The following is a 23,422-nucleotide window of genomic DNA, read 5'->3' on the forward strand; positions in this document are numbered from 1 at the left end:
ACAGTGATGGCGAACCTATGGCACGCCGAGCCCCCTCTGTGGGCATGTGGCCATAGTTCGCCATAAGGGCCGGACTGGCCATCGGGCATATGCTCGATTGGCCAGGCCGTCCAGTGGGCCATCTATCTTGGTGGAATGTTTAAAAATGTATTTATTTTTTTTAATTTGCGGCTCCGGCCGCTCTATCCCCCTTCCTTCGGCCGCTCTTTATCCCCTCATCTAGCCGCTCTAACCCCCTTCCTCCTGCCACTCTATCCCCCCTCTCCAGGCCACTCTTTACCCCTTCCTCTGGCCACTCTTACCCCCCTTCCTCCGGCCGCTCTATCCCCCCTCCCCCGGCCGCTCTTTACCCCTTCCTCCAGCCGCTCTTACCCCTCTTCCTCCGGCCGCTCATTACCCCTTCCTCCGGCTGCTCTTTCTCCCTTCCTCCGGCCGCTCTTTCCCCCCTTCCTCCGGCCACTCTTACCCCCCTTCCCCCGGCCGCTCTTTCTCCCTTCCTCCGGGCCGATCTTTCCCCCTTCCTCCGGCCGCTTCTCCCCCCCCCCCTTCCCCGGCTGTGCACACTGCTGTGCTAATGGCAGGCGCAGGGGCTTCCCCGCGCAGGTGTGCACGTCTGCTTCCACCTCATGAGATGATCCTGGCCACAACTCCTGGCGCTGAGTGTCCATTCCTCAGTGTGAGGAAGAAGTGGGCGACTGTGCAAAGTGTGCAGCAGATGGGAGTGGACGCGCTTGGCCTCTGACCCCAACATGGCTGTCGCAGGTGAGAAAAGTGCACAGACCGAGGACGCGAGGGGGTTGGGTTTGTATGTATGGTGTGTATTATTTATGTATTTATTATGTATGTATGATGTATTTATGTATGATGTGTGCATGTATATATTATGGATTTGTGTATGTATTATGTATGATGTGCATATGTAAATATTATTTATGTATGATGTATGTATTATATATGTATGATGTTTGTATTTATGCAGTAAGTATGATGTGTATGTGTATATAAATAGATATATGTGTGTAATGTATGTATGTTATGTGTGTATGTGTTACGCCGAGCGCTCCGGGTCCCCGCTCCTCCCCGGAGCGCTCGCTACACTCTCTCCGCTGCAGCGCTCCGGTCAGATCCACTGACCCGGGGCGCTGCGATTCTGCTTCCAGCCGGGATGCGATTCGCGATGCGGGTAGCGCCCGCTCGCGATGCGCACCCCGGCTCCCGTACCTGACTCGCTCTCCCTCGGTCCTGTCCCGGCGCGCGCGGCCCCGCTCCCTAGGGCGCGCGCGCGCCGGGTCTTTGCGATTTAAAGGGCCACTGCGCCGCTGATTGGCGCAGTGATTCCAATTAGTGTCTTCACCTGTGCACTTCCCTATATCACCTCACTTCCCCTGCACTTCCCTGCCGGATCTTGTTGCCATTGTGCCAGTGAAAGCGTTTCCTTGTATGTTCCTAGCCTGTGTTCCAGACCTCCTGCCGTTGCCCCTGACTACGATCCTTGCTGCCTGCCCCGACCTTCTGCTACGTCCGACCTTGCTTCTGTCTACTCCCTTGTACCGCGCCTATCTTCAGCAGCCAGAGAGGTTGAGCCGTTGCTAGTGGATACGACCTGGTCACTACCGCCGCAGCAAGACCATCCCGCTTTGCGGCGGGCCCTGGTGAAAACCAGTAGTGACTTAGAACCGATCCACTAGCACGGTCCACGCCAATCCCTCTCTGGCACAGAGGATCCACTACCCGCCAGCCGGCATCGTGACAGTATGATGTGTGTGTGTATGTATGACGTATGTATATATGTATTATGAATCAGAACAAAAGAAAAATGAAAGTTTCCTCCAGCTCTTCCAAGGATAACGGTGCATTAAATTAATTAAAACATCAAACCTTTAATCTGAATGCATTAAGAATAGAAAAAGGTGGACATCATAAAAGAGAAGCGAAACTCCAGTGCGTTTCGAGCTACATGTAGCCATGATTAAAGGGTACCTCTCATCAAATAAACTTTTGATATATTTTAGATTAATGAATGTTGAATAACTTTCCAATAGCATGTTAATGAAAAATATGCTTCTTTCTATTGTATTTTTCCTGATCAGTCCTGTCAGCAAGCATTTCTGACTCATGCTGGAGTCCTAAACACTCAGAGCTGCCAGCCTGCTTTGTTCACAGCCAAACAGGCTGTGAACAAAGCAGGCTGGCAGGTCTGAGTGTTCTCCTTTGTGAACAAAGCAGACTGGCAGCTCGTAGTGTTTAGGACTCCAGCATGAGTCTGAAATACTTTCTGCCAGGACTGGTAGGGAGACCCCTAGTGGTCATTTCTTCAAAGTGGAAAATTAAATAGAGAGAAGCATATTTTTTATAACATGCAATTGTAAAGTTATTCTGCATACATTAATCTATAATATATCAAAAGTTTTTTTGATGAGAGGTACCCTTTAAGGGCTACATTTAGCTCAAAACGTGTTGGCGTTTCGCTTCTCTTTTATGAGGTCCACCTTTTCTATTTTTCATGCATACAGATTAAAGGTTTGATGTTTTAAAACTACAAGCACCTTGAAAGAGGAACCTTTCTTTTTTCCTTTGTTCTGATACACGGTACAAGGCCTGCTCTCTGCAGTCCATGTTCTTCTACCAGCAAATATACTAAAAACTACTGCAGCACCGACCCGGTAGCTGAAATAAAATATTTTTTTATGTATTATGTATGTATTTAATATTATGTATGTATGTGCTGGCATTTTGAGGGGAAAAAAGTTGGTGCGCATTATGGTTTGGGCACTTGGGCTCAAAAAGGTTCGCCATCACTGGCATAAAATTATACTGTGTATACAATCGAAAGATTGTATGGTATAGCAGGAAGGAATGGCACTCACCGCTTACTGTAATTTCTTATCTTTTATTCTTCATAAAGTGCAGGTGCTATAAAAGGCAATTCACCCAGCCGGGTGTGAACGCCAGTGCGCGCACGCGCACTGGCGTTCACACCCGGCTGGGTGAAATGCCTTTTATAGCACCTGCACTTTATGAAGAATAAAAGATAAGAAATTACAGTAAGCGGTGAGTGCCATTCCTTCCTTCTTTGCACATTTTTGGATTTTGGATACTCTTTTTTTCTCAAAAGGATTTGAGCACCACTAACTGTTATAGGACTGACCTGGTTCACATAGGAGTCACGGGAAGCTTAGCAGTGCCGGCCAGCTTTTTGCTAATCCAAGTTGTGATTGTATGGTATAGCTCCCTATGGGGGCAAAAAAAGTGTAAAAAAAAAAGTTAATAAATATGAATAAGCCCCTCTCCTAATAAAAGGTTGAATCACCCCCGTTTTCCCATTTTTTAAATAAAATAATGTAATCAAAAAATAAACATAAACATATGTGTTATCGCCGCGTGCATGAATGTCCGAACTTTTAAAATACAAGGTTAGTTAAACCGCACAGGCGATGGCGTGCATGTAAAAATTTTAGCAATTTTGGCCACTTCATATACCATTAAAAATGTATAAAAAAGCGATCAAAAAGTAAAATCAAAACAAAAATGGTACAAATAAAAACTACAGGAAAACACGCCTGTTCCTTAACCCCTTACTGACGCAGCGATTTTTTTTTTTTTGCGTTTTCATTTTTTCTTCCTTGTCTTTTAATATCCATAACTCTTCCAATTTTTCATCAATATTTCATCTATAGGGCTTGTTGTTTGTGGGAGTTATTGTACTTTGTACTGACCTCACTCATTTTACCACAAAATGTATGGTGAAGCCAAAAAAAAAATATTTGTTGGGCAAAATTTGAAAAAAAAAAGCCATTATGGAACTTTTAGGGGGTTGCGTTTTCGGTAAAAATGACACATTATCTTTATTCTGTAGGTTCAAACGATTCCAACGATACCCAATTTATATGGGTCTTGTTTTATTTTGCTATGAAAAAAAGATATAACTTTTTTTTTTTTTTTTCAACTGTAATTTTTATTAAAGATTTTCACATAAAAATAGAAAGTTAGTATAACACATTCAAAGCATAATCTGGGGCAGTGCCCAGAGCGATCACATCAGGGCAAATGACAATCTAAGATAGAGACCAGAGCATTCAGAACAATTGTAGTCCAATACAACTAGCCCCAATCCCAGATAACCCATAAAGACTGTAGTGAATGAACATAGGTTTATAGCCAAATACTCAAAGAGAGAACTAAGACTCTACAACACGAAGACAAAGAGAGAAGACAGAAACAAAGACAAAGAGGAGACAAGGACAACAGAACCTCGGACAAACAACAACAAACAAACAAACAGAAAGGGGGGGGAGGGGGAACAAGGAGGGAGGGGAAAGAGGGGGGGGGGGGAAGGAGGATGTCAGTGCCGCCTCAGGGAGGTTGCCTGTCAGAGAAACGGTCCCATGGTTCCCAAACTGAAAGGAAGGCAGGGATAGTATTATTCAAAGAGGCAGTAAGGTATTCTAAAGAGCGTATATCACATATTCGGGAGAGTAGGTCCGATTCAGAGGGAGGAAGAGTCCTCTTCCAGCATTTAGCAACAAGTGTCTTAGCTGCCAAGAACATATGCATAGCCAGTTTAAACAGTTTCTTGGGCAGCGCAGAGTGTGAAAGATGCAAGAGGTAGACCTGAGGGTCAGGAGGGACCGAGACTCCAAGAACATCTGATACCAAACGACTCACTAACTCCCAGTACCCCGTGATAAGAGGGCATGACCAGAAAACATGAAACAGAGAGCCCAAACCCACCCCACAACGCCAGCACTGGGGGGGGATATCGGGATTCAGCTTATTCAATAACTCTGGAGTATGGTACCAACCCATAAGTAATTTATATTGAGTCTCCTTATAAGCCGTACATATAGATGCCCTAGAGGCCCGCTCCCATATTATCTTCCATTGAGGGGAGTGATAGTAGTATTAAGTGCCTCCTCCCAGCGAGACATATAGCGATGAGATACCAGGGCTCCCTCCTGAGGTTGGATTAGCAAGGAATAAATATCGGAGAGAAGCCCCCTCGCCTGAGGTCCACCACGACACAGCCGTTCAAACCCCCTGGGGGAAGACACCACTAGCGCACCCAGCATGGAGGACATAAAATGTCGTAGCTGTGAATAATGAAAACGCTCAGACGAGGGGAGATCCCAACGAGACTGTAACTGAGAGAAGGGCAAGAGGGTACGCACCAAAGGATCAACTACATCCGCCCAGCAAAAAAGGCCTCTAGACCCCCATTCCCTTACCATAAGAGAGGTCCGGCCAGGGGGAAAGCTAGGATGATAAAGGAAAGATTGAAGAGGGGAAGAGGGAGACAGTAATTTAAATTTGACTGAACAGTAATTCCACACATATTTAGAAAATGCCATAGGACCCAGGAGAGGGGAGAGAGTAGGAGCAGAGGCAGGAAGAGTCCAGAGGAGAGCGTTAGGGTGGATAGGCGCCAACCACAGCTTCTCTATTTCCATCCAGCGGCTGTAGGCATGATAGGTGGACCACGCCGCGAGATGGCGCAAATGGGCAGCCCAGTAATACTTCACTACATCCGGGACCGCCAGACCCCCAAACGCCCGCCCAGCCAACATCACGGACATCGGTAGCCGATGCCTTTTACCGTCCCAAATGAACCGAAAAATAGCTACCTGTAGGGAGCGCAGGGCCGACAGCGGGACCCGAACTGGCAGGGTTTCAAAAAAGTAAAGGAGTTTCGGAAGGACAGTCATTTTCACCGCAGCAATGCGGCCAAAAAAAGAAATATATTGCGAGCGCCATTTTTCCATAAGGGCACGGAGATCCCTGAATAGGGGGAGATAGTTGGTAGAGTATAGTGAGGAATAGTGAGAGGATATCCAGACCCCAAGGTATTTAATAGCAGAGGGAGACCACCGAAAAGAAAAGTTAGAGCGTAAAAGAGTAGAAAGATGAGGGGGAAGGTTAAGAGGAAGAGCCTCCGACTTAGAAAGATTTACCTTGTAGCCAGAAACCACCCCATAGTCATGCAGGACCCTATAGAGAGAAGGAAGAGACAGTAGAGGTCGAGAAAGCGTAAGAAGGACATCATCAGCAAATAAACAAACCTTGAACTCCCTATCATGTAAGGAAATACCAGTTATGTCCGGATCGCCCCTGATCATGGCAGCCAAAGGCTCAATACAGAGTGCAAAGATCAGCGGGGATAACGGGCAACCCTGACGAGTCCCATTAAACAAAGAAAAAGTAGGAGATGGCGAGTGAGGAAGTTTAAGTGAAGCTGTAGGGGAGGAGTAAAGACCCCGCAGTGCAGTCAAAAACTTCCCCGAAATCCCAAATTTCTGTAAGGTAGCAAAAAGGAACGGCCACCCAAGCCTATCAAAAGCTTTCTCAGCATCAAGACTAAGAAGTAATGCCTGTTCAGATCTCCGATTGATCAAATCAATCAGGTCCACTACCCTCCTAGTGTTGTCTCCTCCCTGGCGACAAGGGATAAATCCAACCTGGTCCTTATGAACAAGGGCCGGGAGGAAGGAGCATAGTCTAACTGCCAAAACCTTGGAAAAAAGCTTAAGGTCAGAGTTAAGGAGGGCAATGGGCCGGTAACTCGAACAATCGTGAGGATCCTTACCAGGCTTGGGTATGAGGGTGATAAGGGAGTGCAAGAAAGACTGCGGGATCGTTTCTCCGTCTAGAAAGGAATTGAAAAGGGGGACAAGTTTAGGCACTAACAAAGATGAAAATGTTTCATAGTACAGGTAAGGGAAGCCATCCGGCCCAGGGGAGCGACCAGAGGGGAGAGATTTAAGGACCTCAGAGATCTCCTCTCCAGTAATAGGAGCATTAAGAGCGTCCCGGTCTGTCCCTGAAAGAGAGGGCAAACCACATTGAGAAAGATAGGCATCTAGGGCCGCCGCTCTCTCCCCCTGGTCGGATGGCAACTGGGAAGGAAGTGAGTAAAGATTAGTGTAATAGTCAACAAATAGACGAGAGATATCAGCAGGGTGGTAATGAAGCACCCCAGCAGGGTCCTTCAAAGCTGAGGGGGATTGAGCAGCAGCCCGGTCACGCAACCGTCTCGCCAGCATAGTGTGGGCCTTGTTGCCCTTCTCATAGAAACGCTGCCTAGCATAAAGCAATTGCCTCCCAACTTTATGGAGAGCCAGGTCGCTTAAGCGTGCCCGAGCCGCCACCAAGCTCCTCAGGGTCGAAACAGAAGGAGAACACAACAAGAGAGCCTCCAGTCGAGCAATTTCCATACGAAGTTCCCGAGATCGATTCAGAGCGCTTCGTTTGAGACCGGCGCCCAGAGCAATGCAATGGCCCCGGATCACCGATTTGTGAGCTTCCCAAAGGATAGCCTGAGAGGATACAGAGCCATCATTGGTGATAAAGTAGTCGGAAATACACTGCTGAATCGATTCACGGGAAGGTAAGGATTTAAGAAGAGAGTCGTTCATCCTCCAATGACAGGATCTCAGAGAGGAAGGGGTAGAAGAAAAAGAGAGAAGAACTGGACAGTGGTCAGACCAGGAGATAGGGTCTAGAGAAGTATCAGAGAGCATGCGCACCATAGGAAAAAAGATATAACTTTTGGTAAGAAAATTTTAGGCTTAAAATTGTCCCCTTCTGACCTTTATAAAATTTTTATTTTTCTGCATATGGGGCTATATGAGGGCTCATTTTTTGTGCCGTGATCAGTAGTTTTTAACAGTACCATTTTTCTTTTTAATGGGCTTTTTGATCAAAAATGCACAATTCTGGACTTTGGTATGTTTTTTACTTTACGTCATTTACCGTGTGGTTTAAGTAACATTATATTTTAATAATTAAAAGGAAAATTGAGGCTCAGGATCTTGAATATCGGATAGACATTTATTAATTAATTGTTTAAAATATGTAATGTGCTCCTTGACGCAAAGGGCCCTTGTGGGTAGGCGGGGACACAAAATACAATTTATTAAATTATAAAATTACATAGATAGCATAGAATACAATATAATATAAAAATATGTAATAAAATACAATCAATATAAAAGCCACACGTCTGTGGATATTCCAGCCTGTAAGAATAAAATAGTGGCGCACGTGTCTAATGAATAGAAACGAATATATAAAGTGCAGAATTGTACTGTTCAATGCGCTGTTTGTAGAATGAGTGGTATCCGTTGGCAACAATGTAACAATTATTGCATGTAACAATGTAGCAATGCCTGGTATACTAGCAGTGTTTATGAGCAAACAGTAGCAATGTTAAGTAATAAGTATACTTGCAGTACTGAAGAGCTGAAGGATAGATCGTTGCTTAGAAACTCGGCCGTCTCATATGAATAGCGGTGATAGTGGGTTTTAATGATGGGGTCTGCAGCGCTTCAATGAGCCGTGAATTTCTCCAAATCGCGTAAAATGCGCGGGAAGAATGTTCAAGTTCACGGTCCTATTATGTGTGGCATATGCTGATAGAGACTCAGAAGTTACAGCAATAATGAAACATCCAGTTTTTTTGAGGCTGTACAGGTAATCCCCAATGCCGTCAGAGGGTATGTGGCGTCTTCGTGGCCGTGGCAATGCGCATAAGTACCTGGGGCTTAGCGGATGCCGTATAAGCGCAATAGCTGTATTCCAATATAGAGGCTGGATTTATGTGGCGTTAGTAGTGGAACTGACGCATTTCAAGTCCTCCATAGGACTTTTCTTCAGCAGCTTTAAGATGTGACATCTTAGGGCTGCTAAAGAAAAGTCCTATGGAGGACTTGAAACGCGTCCAGCTCAGCTGAGTCTCTATCAGCATATGCCACACATAATAGGACCGTGAATTTGAACATTCTCTCTGCACATTTTATGTGATTTGGAGAAATTCACGGCTCATTGAAGCGCTGCAGTCCCCATGATTGAAGCCCACTATTACCGCTATCCATATGAGACGGCCGAGTCTCTAAGCATCGATCTATCCTTCAGCTCTTCAGTACTGCAAATATACTTAACATTGCTCTACACACATAAGAAAAAAGAAATTGCGGAGCAGCTCACCAGTTCCAAAGGATCAGGTCTGTGACATCGCGGTCAGGCGGCAGAAGGACGGGGAGGCTGAGATGTTATGGGGGGAATCAGATGTCAGGGCCACAGCCATATCGCACCCTTTGGTGCTTCGTCAGGGGCCGCCGGCCCTGGGGCCGCTTTGCAGGGATTAACGTACAGGCACCAGGCCCCTACATGAAAATAGGCCCAGCGGCCTGCACAGGCGGCCCGCATAGGCCACCAGGCACCAACTATACATATCTTAACAGAAGAAGAGGGCCGGCCCTGCACTGTCCCAGGCCGGCCCTGCTTCTTACTTACAGCCCTCGGTTGTCAGAGTGGCTGCCTGGCAGAGGCACTTTGAACTCCGGCGTGGCGCGCTGCTGCATTCAGATGTGAGGTCACGTCACCGTCGGGGTGACGTGACCTCACGTCTAAGCGCAGCAGCCCGCCATGTCGGAGTTCACTGTGCCACCGAGCAGTGCGCCCGCCGCCCTGCTCTCTCTCATACAGGCCCTGCTTGTCCTCAGTGTACAGAGCCCTGCTTGTCCTCAGTGTACAGAGCCCTGCGTGTCCTCAGTGTACAGAGCCCTGCTTGTCCTCAGTGTACAGAGCCCTGCTTGTCCTCAGTGTACAGAGCCCTGCTTGTCCTCAGGTACAGAGCCCTGCTTGTCCTCCATGTAAAGAGCCCTGCTTGTCCTCAGTGTACAGAGCCCTGCTTGTCCTCAGGTACAGAGCCCTGCTTGTCCTCAGTGTACAGAGCCCTGCTTGTCCTCAGGTACAGAACCCTGCTTGTTGTCAGTGTACGGAGCCCTGCTTGTCCTCAGTGTACAGAGCCCTGCTTGTTGTCAGTGTACGGAGCCCTGCTTGTCCTCAGTGTACAGAGCCCTGCTTGTCCTCAGGTACGGAACCCTGCTTGTTGTCAGTGTACGGAACCCTGCTTGTCCTCACTGTACAGAGCCCTGCTTGTCCTCACTATACAGAGCCCTGCTTGTCCTCGGTGTACAGAGCCCCGCTTGTCCTCAGTGTACAGAGCCCCGCTTGTCCTCAGTGTACAGAGCCCCGCTTGTCCTCAGTGTACAGAGCCCTGCTTGTCCTCAGTGTACAGAGCCCTGCTTGTCCTCAGTGTACAGAGCCCTGCTTGTCCTCAGTGACTGCACCTAATGTGGGGAGCTATAGTGCACCTAATGTGGGGGAACTATACTGTACCTAATGTGGGGGAACTATACTGCACCTAATGTGGGGAACTATACGGCACCTAATGTGAGGGACTATTCTGCACCTAATGTGGGGAACTATGCTGCACCTAGTGTGGGGGAACTATACTGCACCTAATGTGGGGGAACTATACTGCACCTAGTGTGGGGGAACTATACTGCACCTAATGTGGGGGAACTATACTGCACTTAGTGTGGGGAAACTATGCTGCATCTAGTGTGGGGGAACTATGCTGCACCTAGTGTGGGGTAACTATGCTGCACCTAGTGTGGGGGAACTATGCTGCACCTAGTGTGGGGGAACTATACTGCACCTAGTGTGGGGGAACTATACTGCCCCTAATGTGGGGGAACTATACTGCACCTAGTGTGGGGGAACTATACTGCACCTAGTGTGGGGGAACTATACTGCCCCTAATGTGGGGGAACTGTACTGCACCTAATGTGGGGGAACTATACTGTACCTAATGTGGGGGAACTGTACTGCACCTAATGTGGAGAACTGTACTGCACCTAATGTGGGGGAACTGTACTGCACCTAATGTGGGGGACTATACTGCACCTAATGTGGGGGAACTATACTGCACCTAATGTGGGGGAACTGTACTGCACCTAATGTGGGGGAACTGTACTGCACTTAATGTGGTGGACTATACTGCACCTAATGTGGGGGAACTATACTGCACCTAATGTGGGGGAACTATACTGCACCTAATGTGGGGGAACTATACTGCACCTAATGTGGGGGAACTATACTGCACCTAATGTGAGGGACTATACTGCACCTAATGTGGGGGAAATATACTGCACCTAATGTGGGGGAAATATACTGCACCTAATGTGGGGAAACTATAAATTTTTTGCTCTTTATATAGGTCTTATCTATAAATAAGGCACTCTTCAAATATGCTTTAAAATGCATGATTTTACCTTTTATGAACAAGAAAATGACAACGTGCTAGTATAATGACGCAACACTATGGGGCTGGTATGTCATTTTTTCCAGGGCTGGTTTTCACACCCAGTCCGGCCCTGACCATGCAATAATTGTTACATTGTTGCCAACGGATACCACTCATTCTACAAACAGCGCATTGAACAGTACAATTCTGCACTTTATATATTCGTTTCTATTCATTAGACACGTGCGCCACTATTTTATTCTTACAGGCTGGAATATCCGCAGACGTGTGGCTTTTATATTGATTGTATTTTATTACATATTTTTATATTATAATGTATTCTATGCTATCTATGTAATTTTATAATTTAATAAATTGTATTTTGTGTCCCCGCTGACCCACAAGGGCCCTGTGCGTAACGGAGCACATTACATATTTTAAACAATTAATTAATAAATGTCTATCCGGTATTCAAGATCCTGAGCCTCAATTTTCCTTTTAATCATTTTACTTTCCGACACCGTGGGTATAGGTGCCATTTGAGTTGCTCGGATCAAGGTAACTAGCAGATAGGAGTCTCTCCTATTTTCTATATATTGCTAATTATATTTTCATAATTCAGCCATTTACGCATGCAGTGACACTACACACACACACACACACATATATATATATATATATATATATATATATTTTTTTTTTTTTTTTTTTTTTCTTTACATTATTTTATTTATAAAATGGGAAAATGGGGGTGGTTCAAACTTTTATTAGGAGGAGGGGTTATACACAGTTATTGCTTATTTTATTTTTGTTAGTCCCCATAGGGGACTATAACATGGAATCTTTTGATTCCTAACACTGATTAATGCTTTGCTATTACACAGCATTGATCAGTTTTATCTGCGTTCTTTTGCTCTAGCCTGCCAAAGCAGAAGATCCGTCAGCACGGAGGAAGGTAGAGACCCGCCGGCCTTCAGTAAAGGTGGTCCTGATCCCCCATAGCAACCAACCAGCAACATTCAGTTGCCAGCTTTATGTCCCTTTGCTTGCAGGATATAAAGGGTCAATAGCCTCACAATGGCTGCAGGCTATTACCTGTGGCCCCTGGCTGTTGATTCCAGCCAGGGGCCATGTGGTATGGAGAGGGATGATGTAACGTAGCTGTTTCCCCCTTCCCAGGATGTACCCATAATGCGCTTTATCCTTAAGAGGTTAAGTAAAATATATTGTGGAATTGATGGGAAAATCATATGTTCAAGGGGGCACTTGGGTTTGAGCCAGGGACCTCATGATTTGCAGTGAATTGATTTACCACTGAGCTATACCCTTTTGACACACAAATATATTTGTTTATTATAATTATTATCATTTCTGTAAGTTATTGTATTTCGTTCCTTCCCTTCTTCCTCCAGAAAAAACCTTCCCACTTATGTTGCCATTAATATATATTCTTACTCCTATAGGAAACTAATAGTACAGGTTCCATTATATGTTTTGTAATTGTATGAGAACAACAGGAAGATCATTGGGTAACTGGGACCTTTCAATCTACAGTCAAATGGACTAATACTGAACAATACCCATTTTGATGGCCATTATTCCTTTTGTTCCATTACAAATATTTTTAAAAACTGGATAAATTGTTATCGAAGGCATGCTCTCAGGGGCTGGAAGGCCACCATTAGGGCATCACGGGAATTGTAGTTTTACAACAGCTGAAGAACCACAGGTTGGGAAACAATAGTCTGCAAGGTGACTAATTGTACTAATTATGTAAATATATTGTGGAGTTGTTGAGGAAAATCACAGGCTCAAGGGGGCACCCGGATTTGAACCAGGGACCTCTCGATCTGCAGTCGAATGCTCTACCACTGAGCTATACCCCCTCTGCTGGTTAACCTTGTGATCACCTGTGTACAGTAGGGAGTGTGTGTCTGTTCTGGAAACGTTCCGTCACTTCTGCAGGAGAATCATTTCCTTCTGACCAGGTGCTTACCTGCCTCCTTGCCGTCCGATCTGTGATCCTCCGCAGGCTGGAGCAACAGAGCACCGATAACACTGATTAACTGATCAAATGGCATAGCACAGTGATGGCGAACCTATGGCACGCCGAGCCCCCTCTGTGAGCATGTGGCCATACTTCGCCATAAGGACCGGACTGACCATCGAGCACACTGGGCATATGCTCGGTTGGCCGGGCCGTCCAGTGGGCCGTCTGTCTTGGCAGAATGTTTAAAAATGTATTTATTTTTTTAAATTTGCGGCTCCGGCCGCTCTATCCCCCTTCCTTCGGCCACTCTTTATCCCCTCCTCCGGCCGCTCTAACCCCCTTCCTCCGGCCACTCTATCCCCCCTCTCCAGGCCGCTCTTACCCCTTCCTCCGGCCGCTCTATCCCCCTTCCTCCGGCCACTCTTAAACCCCTTCCTCCGGCCACTCTTCCCCCCTTCTCCGGCTGCGCACACTGCTGTACTAACGGCAGGCGCAGGAGCTGCCCCGCGCAATTGCGCACATCTGCTTCCACCTCCTGAAATGATCCTGGCCGCAACTCCTGGCGCCGAGTGTCCATTCCTCGGCGTGAGGAAGAAGTGGGCGACGGTGCAAAGTGTGGAGCATATGGGAGTGGATGCGCTTGGCCTCTGACCCCAACATGGCTGCCACAGGTGATAAAAGTGCACAGACCGAGCCCGGGAGGGGGGTGGGTTTGTATGTGTGGTGTGTATTATGTATGTATTTATTATGTATGTACTTTTCGGTAAAAATGACACATTATCTTTATTCTGTAGGTTCAAACGATTCCAATGATACCCAATCTATATGGGTCTTGTTTTATTTTGCTATGAAAAAACTATATAACTTTTTGTAAGAAAATTAGTAGGCTAAAAATTGTCCCCTTCTGACCTTTATAACATTTTTATTTTTCCGTATACGGGGCTATATGAGGGCTCATTTTTTGCGCTGTGATCTGTAGTTTTTAAAGGTACCATTTTTGTTGTTAATGGGCTTTTTGATCAAAAATGCACAATTCTGGACTTTGGTATGTTTTTATATTTACGTCATTTACCGTGCGGTTTAAGTAACATTATATTTTAATAATTCAGACATTTACACACGCGGTGATACTACAGATATATATATATATATATATATATATATATATATATTTACATTGTTTTAGTTATAAAATGGGAAAAGGGGGGTGATTCAAACTTTTATTAGGAGGAGGGGTTATACACAGTTATTATTTATTTTTATTATTTTAGTCCCCATAGGGGACTATAACATGGAATCTTTTGATTCCTAACACTGATTAATGCTTTGCTATTAGACAGCATTGATCAGTTTTATCTGCGGTCTGTTGCTCTAGCCTGCCAAAGCAGAAGATCCGTCAGCGCGGAGGAAGGTAGGGACCCTCCGGCCTTCAGTAGAGGTGGTCCCGATCACCCATTGCAACCAACCAACAACATTCAGTTGCCAGGTTTAGGTCCCCCAATCAATTTTGCTTGCGGGATCTAAAGGGTCAATAGCCTCACAGCGGCTGCAGGCTATTACCTGCGGCCCCTGGCTGTTTATTCCAGCCAGAGGCCGTGCGGTACGGAGAGCGATGATGTCACGTAGCTGTTTATTCTTTCCCAGGATGTACCCATACTCCCTGGGGAGGGAAGGGGTTAGGGTCAAAATGGGCTTTGTACTTAAGAGGTTAAGTAAATATATTGTGGACTTGATGGGAAAAATCATATGTTCAAGGGTTCACCTGGGCTTGAACCAGGGACCTCTTGATCTGCAGGCAAATGCTCTACCACTGAGCTATACCACCTTGACACACAAAAGTTTTTGTTTATTAAATTTTTTTTGTAATTTATTGAATTTCCTTCCTTCCCTTCTTCCCCCCCAAAAAAATATCTTCCTACTTATTTTGCCATTAATATATATTCTTGTGCGCTGTATACAGTGGTCCCTCAAGTTACAATATTAATCGGTTCCAGGAAGACCATTGTATGTTGAATCCATTGTATGTTGAGACCAGAACTCTATGGAAACCTGGTAATTGGTTCTGAAGCCACCAAAATGTCATCCAAAAATAGGAAAAAGTGAGGATTAAAGAAAAATAAGTAGATAACTAATATAGATAAAGCAAATCCTTACATATAAAAGTAAGAAAGATCTGCTGGGAGCTGTAAATCACTGTCTATGTCAGTGTTTCCCAACCAGGGTGCCTCCAGCTGTTGCAAAACTACAACTCCCAGCATGCCCGGACAGCCGCTGGCTGTCCGGGCATGCTGGGAGTTGTAGTTTTGCAACAGCTGGAGGCACCCTGGTTGGGAAGCAAAGGATTAAGTAGAGGGCAGGGGCTTTCAGGGTCCTATACAGTACACACAGTGTCCCAAATGGAGCAGCTAACCCTGGCACAGGTAAGGAGTAGTACAGAACTTGCAATTCCTCCCTGTACTGTAGGGGGCGCTACCAGACAGCAGTCAGTGCATGCACTTCAGTAATAGAGGTGATTTACCAGTAAAATGCCCATTGTGATTGGTCGGTTCTTCTGGTCATTGACAGGTATCACAGATCTGGACTGTCTGTACATTGTATGTTGAGTCTGGTTTCAAGTTACAATGGTCCAGAAAAGACCATTGTGTGTTGAAACTATTGTATGTTCAGGCCATTGTAAGGCTGGGTCCACACTACGTTTTGTCCCATACGGGAGCGCATACGGCAGGAGGGAGCTAAAACCTCGCGCTCCCGTATGTTACCGTATGCGCTCCCGTATGCCATTCACTTCAATGAGCCGACCGGAGTGAAACGTTCGGTCCGGTCGGCTCATTTTTGCGCCGTATGCGCTTTTACAACCGGACCTAAAACCGTGGTCAACCACGGTTTTAGGTCCGGTTGTAAAAGCGCATACGGCGCAAAAATGAGCCGACCGGACCGAACGTTTCACTCCGGTCGGCTCATTGAAGTGAATGGCATACGGGAGCTCATACGGTAACATACGGGAGCGCGAGGTTTTAGCTCCCTCCTGCCGTATGCGCTCCCGTATGGGACAAAACGTAGTGTGGACCCAGCCTTAGTTGAGGGATCACTGTACTCCTATAGGAAACTAATAGTACAGGTTCCATTATATGTTTTGTAATTGTATGAGAACAACAGGAAGATCATTGGGTAACTGGGACCTTTCAATCTACAGTCAAATGGACTAGTACTGAACAATACCCATTTTGATGGCCATTATTCCTTTTGTTCCATTACAAATATTTTTAAAAACTGGATAAATTGTTATCGAAGGCATGCTCTCAGGGGCTGGAGGGCCACAATTAGGGCATCATGGGAATTGTAGTTCTACAACAGCTGAAGAGCCTCAGGTTGGGAAACAATTGTCTGCAAGGTGACTAATTGTACTAATTATGTAAATATATTGTGGAGTTGATGAGGAAAATCACAGGCTCAAGGGGGCACCCGGATTTGAACCAGGGACCTCTCAATCTGCAGTCGAATGCTCTACCACTGAGCTATACCGCCTCTGCTGGCATCTATATACAGTACATAAAACTCAATGTGTGTGTGTTTATGTTCCAGTGTCCAAACGGCTAAAGATATTAACATGAAACGCGGCCACACATTACTTATATGTCAACAACAAACATAGAATAGGTAATTTAACCCTTACTCACCCCCATTTGCCAGGGTCTGGGTTTTTGTTTAAAGTCCCATACAAGTCTATGGGAAATATATGTTACTGCATAACTTCCAAACGGCTGGAGATATTTCGATAATACTTGGTCACATGTTACTTATATGTCCACTTAAAATATAGGATAGTTAATTTAACCCTTAACTACTCCCATTTGTGAGGGTCGGGTTTTTTTTATTTAAAGTCTTATGCAAATCTATGGGAAATGTATGTTCCCACATAACTTCCGTACGGCTGGAGATATTTCCATAATACCTGGGACACATATAACTTATACGTCAAATAAAAATATATGATAGTTAAATTAACCCTTACCTTCACCCTTATATAAAAGATGGGTTTTTGTTTCAAGTCCCATGCAAGTATATGGGACTTCCTGTACCTTACTCCACAAGCTCCGCTCTGTATCTCCTGGTGAATGTGTCAGTCTGGCTTGCAAGCCACTCCCCATCTCACAAAGACACGCCAACTGTTTAAGCCCCACCCCTTTGATTATCTACACTTTTTGTTCATTAGTCTGGCTTGCAAATCACGCCCAGTCCCACAAAGCCACACCCTCTTCTATTTTCAGCTTACAATATCTTCATCCCAAATCAGTCCCACTTGAGGACAGGATATGAGGATGGGACATAAGGAAGGGATATGAGGACGGGATATGAAGATGGGATATGAGGAAAGGATATGAGGACAGCATTTGAGGACGGGATATGGGGTCTGGACATGTGGTTGGGATATGAGGATGGGATATAAGGTCGGGATATGAGGTTGAGATATGAGGATGGGATGTGGGGACGGGTTATGGGGTTGGGATATAACAACAATATATGAGGACGGGATATGAAGTGAAAAGCTTCCTCCTTTGTTGATTTTCCTCCTCAACAAGGATTAGGAAGGAAAAATCGGGCAACGCCGGGTACTCAGCTAGTTACTTATAAAGCATGATAAAAAGCAATATTACAGTAGAATTTCACAGTGCTGTTTAATCACTCCTTATCCCCCCCACCTGTATAATTTTATCCCCCCCTTTATACCTTGTGCCATCTTATGCCAAATTATCCCCACCCCCTTACCCACTGTGCCACATCATTTTCCTTTGATCCCCCATGGTGTGCCACGGGGGTGTGATGAGGTGTATGGGGCAGATGTTGTAACCCAGGGGGAGATGGTGTTAACCCCTAAATGTTTGTGACGCCAGGGCGTGGTTTTACTGAGAACCACCCGAACGGTAGCACCTCTAGTCCTAGTTAGGCAGGGCAAATAAGAGTCCAAGACCAGGTTAGGGATAACAGTAGCTTTACTGAGGTAGACAGATGGTACAGTTTTTACAGCTAGGCCAGGATCCCAGAGAGATGATCAGTAACACAGGGGACCTTGCAGCTTGCTGGGACTTGCAGTGACTTTGACAGACTTTAGGACAGCCACGCTGACTATGATAGACTTGACTGAAGATAGTGACAGCAGACAAAGATGACTTGACTTACTGACTTGTGGCTGTAATTTAGGCTTGAGGCCTCCAGATGTGCTGGACACTGGCTCTGAGACATCTGGACTGGACTTGACCTCAGCAGAGAATGAATCACAAGAGAGATTGTAGTACTGACAGTGATGACCCTTATCATTTTGATTACTGATCAATATATGTATTAAGAAATAGACATATATGCTAATATGCTGCAGAAAAAAAACATTGTTTTCCTTATAATAACCCATATATCAGCTTGCTATTTGCTTGCAACTAAGATGGAGACCTTGGGATGATGCCAGGAAGCCCAAGATGAGACGTCAGAAGACAAAATATTTGAAGAAGATACAGATTGTATAGAAGGACAAAGATCTGGGATATTCCAGTTTCAGAGTGAAAGAGCCGCATAAGTGAACTTTGGCCAAGAAAGAAATAGATGCTTAAATATGCTAATAAATACAGATGCAAATAACCAATCAAAATATAACATGATGATTTTGACACGATAACTAACCTCCCCTTTTTGTCAATTGTAAAAATTAATGTACTTTCGTGAATTCAACAGAACTGTCTCTGAGAACTCTCTGATAACACTTGGGAACTCTTGCTGAGAAAGAGTTTTATACCAAGATTTTGTCTGGTGTATATTTCTTTATGTCGATACTCAGCAGTAACGCATATTTTAAGGCCTAAACAGCAGTCATCCTTGACAATACTTCCCCCTCTTATAAAGGGGGGTTGAGCAAGGAGCCCATAGGCTAGCTGTGGGTCATCTGGTCACCTGGTGCTCTCTGGGTAACAAAGTCCAGGAGTTATCCTTTAAGAGACTCGGCCCCTGGTGTATGGGTTACTCGGGAGAGGCAAAGATATTCTTGCCAAATATGGTTATTTTTTCAGCATATTGTCTAATGACTAACAAATTTTACCAGTTATTTTTACACCTTTTTCATAACATATTATTCAGAAAAATTAGACATTGAAGGGGGCACCCGGATTTGAACCAGGGACCTCTCGATCTGCAGTCGAATGCTCTACCACTGAGCTATACCCCCTTGACTGGGTATCCTGGTGATCACCTGTGTACAGTAGGGAGTGTGTGTCTTTTCTGGAAACGATCCGTCACTTCTACAGCGGAATAATTTCCTTCTGACCAGGTGTTGGCTTGGAAATAACAACAACTGTCACTAGAGATAAGCAAATTTACAGTGATTCGATTCGTCACAAACTTCTCGGCTCGGCTGTTGCTGACTTTAGCCTGCATAAATTAGTTCAACTTTGAGGTGCTCCGGTGGGCTGGAGACTCTCTACTAGGACTGTATCCACCTTTTCCAGCCCACCGGAGCACCTGAAAGCTGAACTAATTCATGCAGGATAAGTCATCAACTGCCGAGCCGAGAAGTTCGTGACAAATCGAATCACTGTAAGTTCACTCATCTCTATCTGTCACATACCAACCATAAAGGGATCACATATCAACAGGTCTACAGAAAAACCTCCTCCTCCACCCAAATAGGAGCAAAAAATTTGTCTTTTATGGGGGCGTCATCTCAAAGAAAAAAGGACACAGAAGGTTGGTTCAGTTGCCTAATAATGTACTGGTACTCCCTCTCTTTTACGGTCCCCAGCATGACTCTTGTTGTGGTGCTCCCTGTGTACCCCATCAGGCTTAGGATTTATATCTACAGTAGACTGTCAACCAATGGGATGATGTGTTTCCATTTACAATACAGCAGAATAGGCAGATTAGATAAAACCATCTAAGGAAAGACAATATATGTGTAAAACATCTTCTCTTGGGAAGGGAAAACACATTATTGGGAAATGTCTCAGTACAACAAGACTATTCTTGGAGAGACTATGGATCAATTCTTTATCTCTTCTCTGGGGCAGGTGGTATTATGCAGAGGCCATGGTGTATTTATATAGTGAAATATGCTTAACCCTGAATATACAAATTACCATGTAATTTCCTCCTTTTAAACATCATTTTAATTTGGACATTAGCCCCTCTTCTGAAATAGCAATATACAGTGACCCCTCGACCTACGATGGCCCCGACATACGATAATTTCAACATGCGATGGCCTCTCAGAGGCAGCATCAACATACGATGCTTTTTTATGTCGGGGCCATCGCATAAACGGCTATCCGGCAGCGCAGACTGCTTCTGCTGCCACCGGATAGCCGTTTACGGTGCCCCGTGTGGTCCGCTGACGATCACTTACCTGTCCTCGGGGCGTCCTCTTCGGGATCCCCTACATCGTCGGCGCTCTCCATCGTCGTCATCACGTCGCTGCGCACGCCATCCCGTGATCCTATAGGAGCGGCGTGCGTAGCAACGTGATGGCAGCGACGGAGAGCGAGGATGCCGGGGAAGCAGAGGCCTTGCCGGGGTGTCCCCGATGCTCCGGCAAGGCCTCTGCTTCCCTGGCATCATCGCTCTCCGTCGCCGCCATCACGTTGCTACGCACACAGCTCCTATTGGATCACGGGACGGCGTGCGCAGCGACGTGATGACGACGATGGAGAGCGCCGCTGTTGGCTGTCCGGGCATGCTGGGTGTTGTAGTTTTGCAACATCTGGAGGTCCGCAGGTTGTAGAGGGATGATGTCACATAGCTGATTCCCCCTTCCCAGGATGTACCCATGCGCCCTGGGGCCCTAGGGAAGGGGTTAAGGTCAAAATGGGCTTTGTCCTTAAAGGAAAACTGTCACATGTTTGCTCCCGCACTAACCACAGGTACTGATGGATAGTGCGGGAGACGCTCATTCCTATGATCCCTGCCTTGGCCGGATCTGCCCGGCCGTTCACCAGCAATCTTAGTTTTACTATATCTGGAAATGTGGCTGTAACTGGCACGGGCGGGGTTTCTGTAGCTTAACTGGCACTGACATCAGCGCCACCCGTCCGCAGCACCGCCCGCTTATGAATATTCATCCCCCCTCCCTCCAGCTCTCCCTCTCTTCGGCCGCTCCTAACTGGTCTTCACTGGGCATGTGCCACTTCCTGACATGTGCAGTGAAGCCTGTGCTAGCATTTCTCCTGCGGTGTATATAGTAGTATATAGCAGTGTATACGTATACTGGAAGCCTGTGCTAGCATTTCTCCTGCGGTGTATATAGTAGTATATAGCAGTGTATACGGATACTGCAAGCCTGTGCTAGCATTTCTCCTGCGGTGTATATAGTAGTATATAGCAGTGTATACGGATACTGGAAGCCTGTGCTAGCATTTCTCCTGCGGTGTATATAGTAGTATATAGCAGTGTATACGGATACTGGAAGCCTGTGCTAGCATTTCTCCTGCGGTGTATATAGTAGTATATAGCAGTGTATACGGATGCTGGAAGCCTGTGCTAGCATTTCTCCTGCGGTGTATATAGTAGTATATAGCAGTGTATACGGATACTGGAAGCCTGTGCTAGCATTTCTCCTGCGGTGTATATAGTAGTATATAGCAGTGTATACGGATACTGGAAGCCTGTGCTAGCATTTCTCCTGCGGTGTATATAGTAGTATATAGCAGTGTATATGGATACTGGAAGCCTGTGCTAGCATTTCTCCTGCGGTGTATATAGTAGTATATAGCAGTGTATACGGATACTGGAAGCCTGTGCTAGCATTTCTCCTGCGGTGTATATAGTAGTATATAGCAGTGTATACGGATACTGGAAGCCTGTGCTAGCATTTCTCCTGCGGTGTATATAGTAGTATATAGCAGTGTATACGGATGCTGGAAGCCTGTGCTAGCATTTCTCCTGCGGTGTATATAGTAGTATATAGCAGTGTATACGGATACTGGAAGCCTGTGCTAGCATTTCTCCTGCGGTGTATATAGTAGTATATAGCAGTGAATACGGATACTGGAAGCCTGTGCTAGCATTTCTCCTGCGGTGTATATAGTAGTATATAGCAGTGTATACGGATACTGGAAGCCTTTGCTAGCATTTCTCCTGCGGTGTATATAGTAGTATATAGCAGTGTATACGGATACTGGAAGCCTGTGCTAGCATTTCTCCTGCGGTGTATATAGTAGTATATAGCAGTGTATATGGATACTGGAAGCCTGTGCTAGCATTTCTCCTGCGGTGTATATAGTAGTATATAGCAGTGTATACAGATCCTGGAAGCTTGTGCTAGCATTTCTCCTGTGGTGTATATAGTAGTATATAGCGGTGTATACTGGAAGCCTGTGCTAGCATTTCTCCTGTGGTGTATATAGTAGTATATAGCAGTGTATACAGATCCTGGAAGCTTGTGCTAGCATTTCTCCTGCGGTGTATATAGTAGTATATAGCAGTGTATACAGATCCTGGAAGCCTGTGCTAGCATTTCTCCAGCGGTGTATATAGTAGTATATAGCAGTATATAGAGAAGAGGGTTGCATTGACAATCCAACACAATGGGCAGCACATCGAACACATTTTATAAGTGGTCAGAAACTTGTAAATAACTCATGAAAGAATAAAGTTACATTAAAACCAAGCACATCATTGTTTTTCTTGTGAAATTCCCAATAAGTTTGATGTGTCACATGACCCTCTTCCTATTGAAAAAACAAAAGTTGGATTCAAAATGGTCGACTTCAAAATGGCCGCCATGGTCACCACCCATCTTGAAAAGTTTCCCCCCTCACATATACTAATGTGCCACAAACAGGAAGTTAATATCACCAACCATTCCCCTTTTATTAAGGTGTATCCATAGAAATGGACCACCCTGTACAGTCAAATGGACTAGTACTGAACAATACCCATTTTGATGGCCATTATTCCTATTGTTCCATTACAAATATTTTTAAAAACTGGATAAATTGTTATCGAAGGCATGCTCTCAGGGGCTGGAAGGCCGCCATTAGGGCATCATGGGAATTGTAGTTTTACAACAGCTGAAGAACCACAGGTTGGGAAACAATTGTCTGCAAGGTGACTAATTGTACTAATTATGTAAATATATTGTGGTGTTGATGAGGAAAATCACAGGCTCAAGGGGGCACCCGGGTTTGAACCAGGGACCTCTCGATCTGCAGTCGAATGCTCTACCACTGAGCTATACCCCCTCTGCTGGTTATGCTAGTGATCACCTGTGTACAGTAGGGAGTGTGTGTCTGTTCTGGAAACGTTCCGTCACTTCTGCAGCGGAATCATTTCCTTCTGACCAGGTACAGTAGAATCTCCCAAAAATGGCT

The 23,422-nt window shown here is 45.4% G+C and overlaps 3 non-coding genes across 3 annotated transcripts; all 3 read right to left on the reverse strand.

Annotated features, from left to right (window-relative positions):
* Positions 1-12,900: 12,900 nt before the first annotated feature.
* On the reverse strand, positions 12,901-12,972 carry TRNAC-GCA (transfer RNA cysteine (anticodon GCA)). Its single transcript has one exon. It is a non-coding gene; the product is annotated as a tRNA-Cys (tRNA).
* Positions 12,973-19,215: 6,243 nt separating this feature from the next.
* Positions 19,216-19,287, reverse strand: TRNAC-GCA (transfer RNA cysteine (anticodon GCA)). The gene has a single exon. It is a non-coding gene; the product is annotated as a tRNA-Cys (tRNA).
* Positions 19,288-23,221: 3,934 nt separating this feature from the next.
* TRNAC-GCA (transfer RNA cysteine (anticodon GCA)) lies at positions 23,222-23,293 on the reverse strand. Its single transcript has one exon. It is a non-coding gene; the product is annotated as a tRNA-Cys (tRNA).
* Positions 23,294-23,422: the final 129 nt, after the last annotated feature.

Source organism: Hyla sarda, chromosome 12 (assembly GCF_029499605.1).
Source record: "Hyla sarda isolate aHylSar1 chromosome 12, aHylSar1.hap1, whole genome shotgun sequence".
Taxonomy (NCBI): domain Eukaryota; kingdom Metazoa; phylum Chordata; class Amphibia; order Anura; family Hylidae; genus Hyla; species Hyla sarda.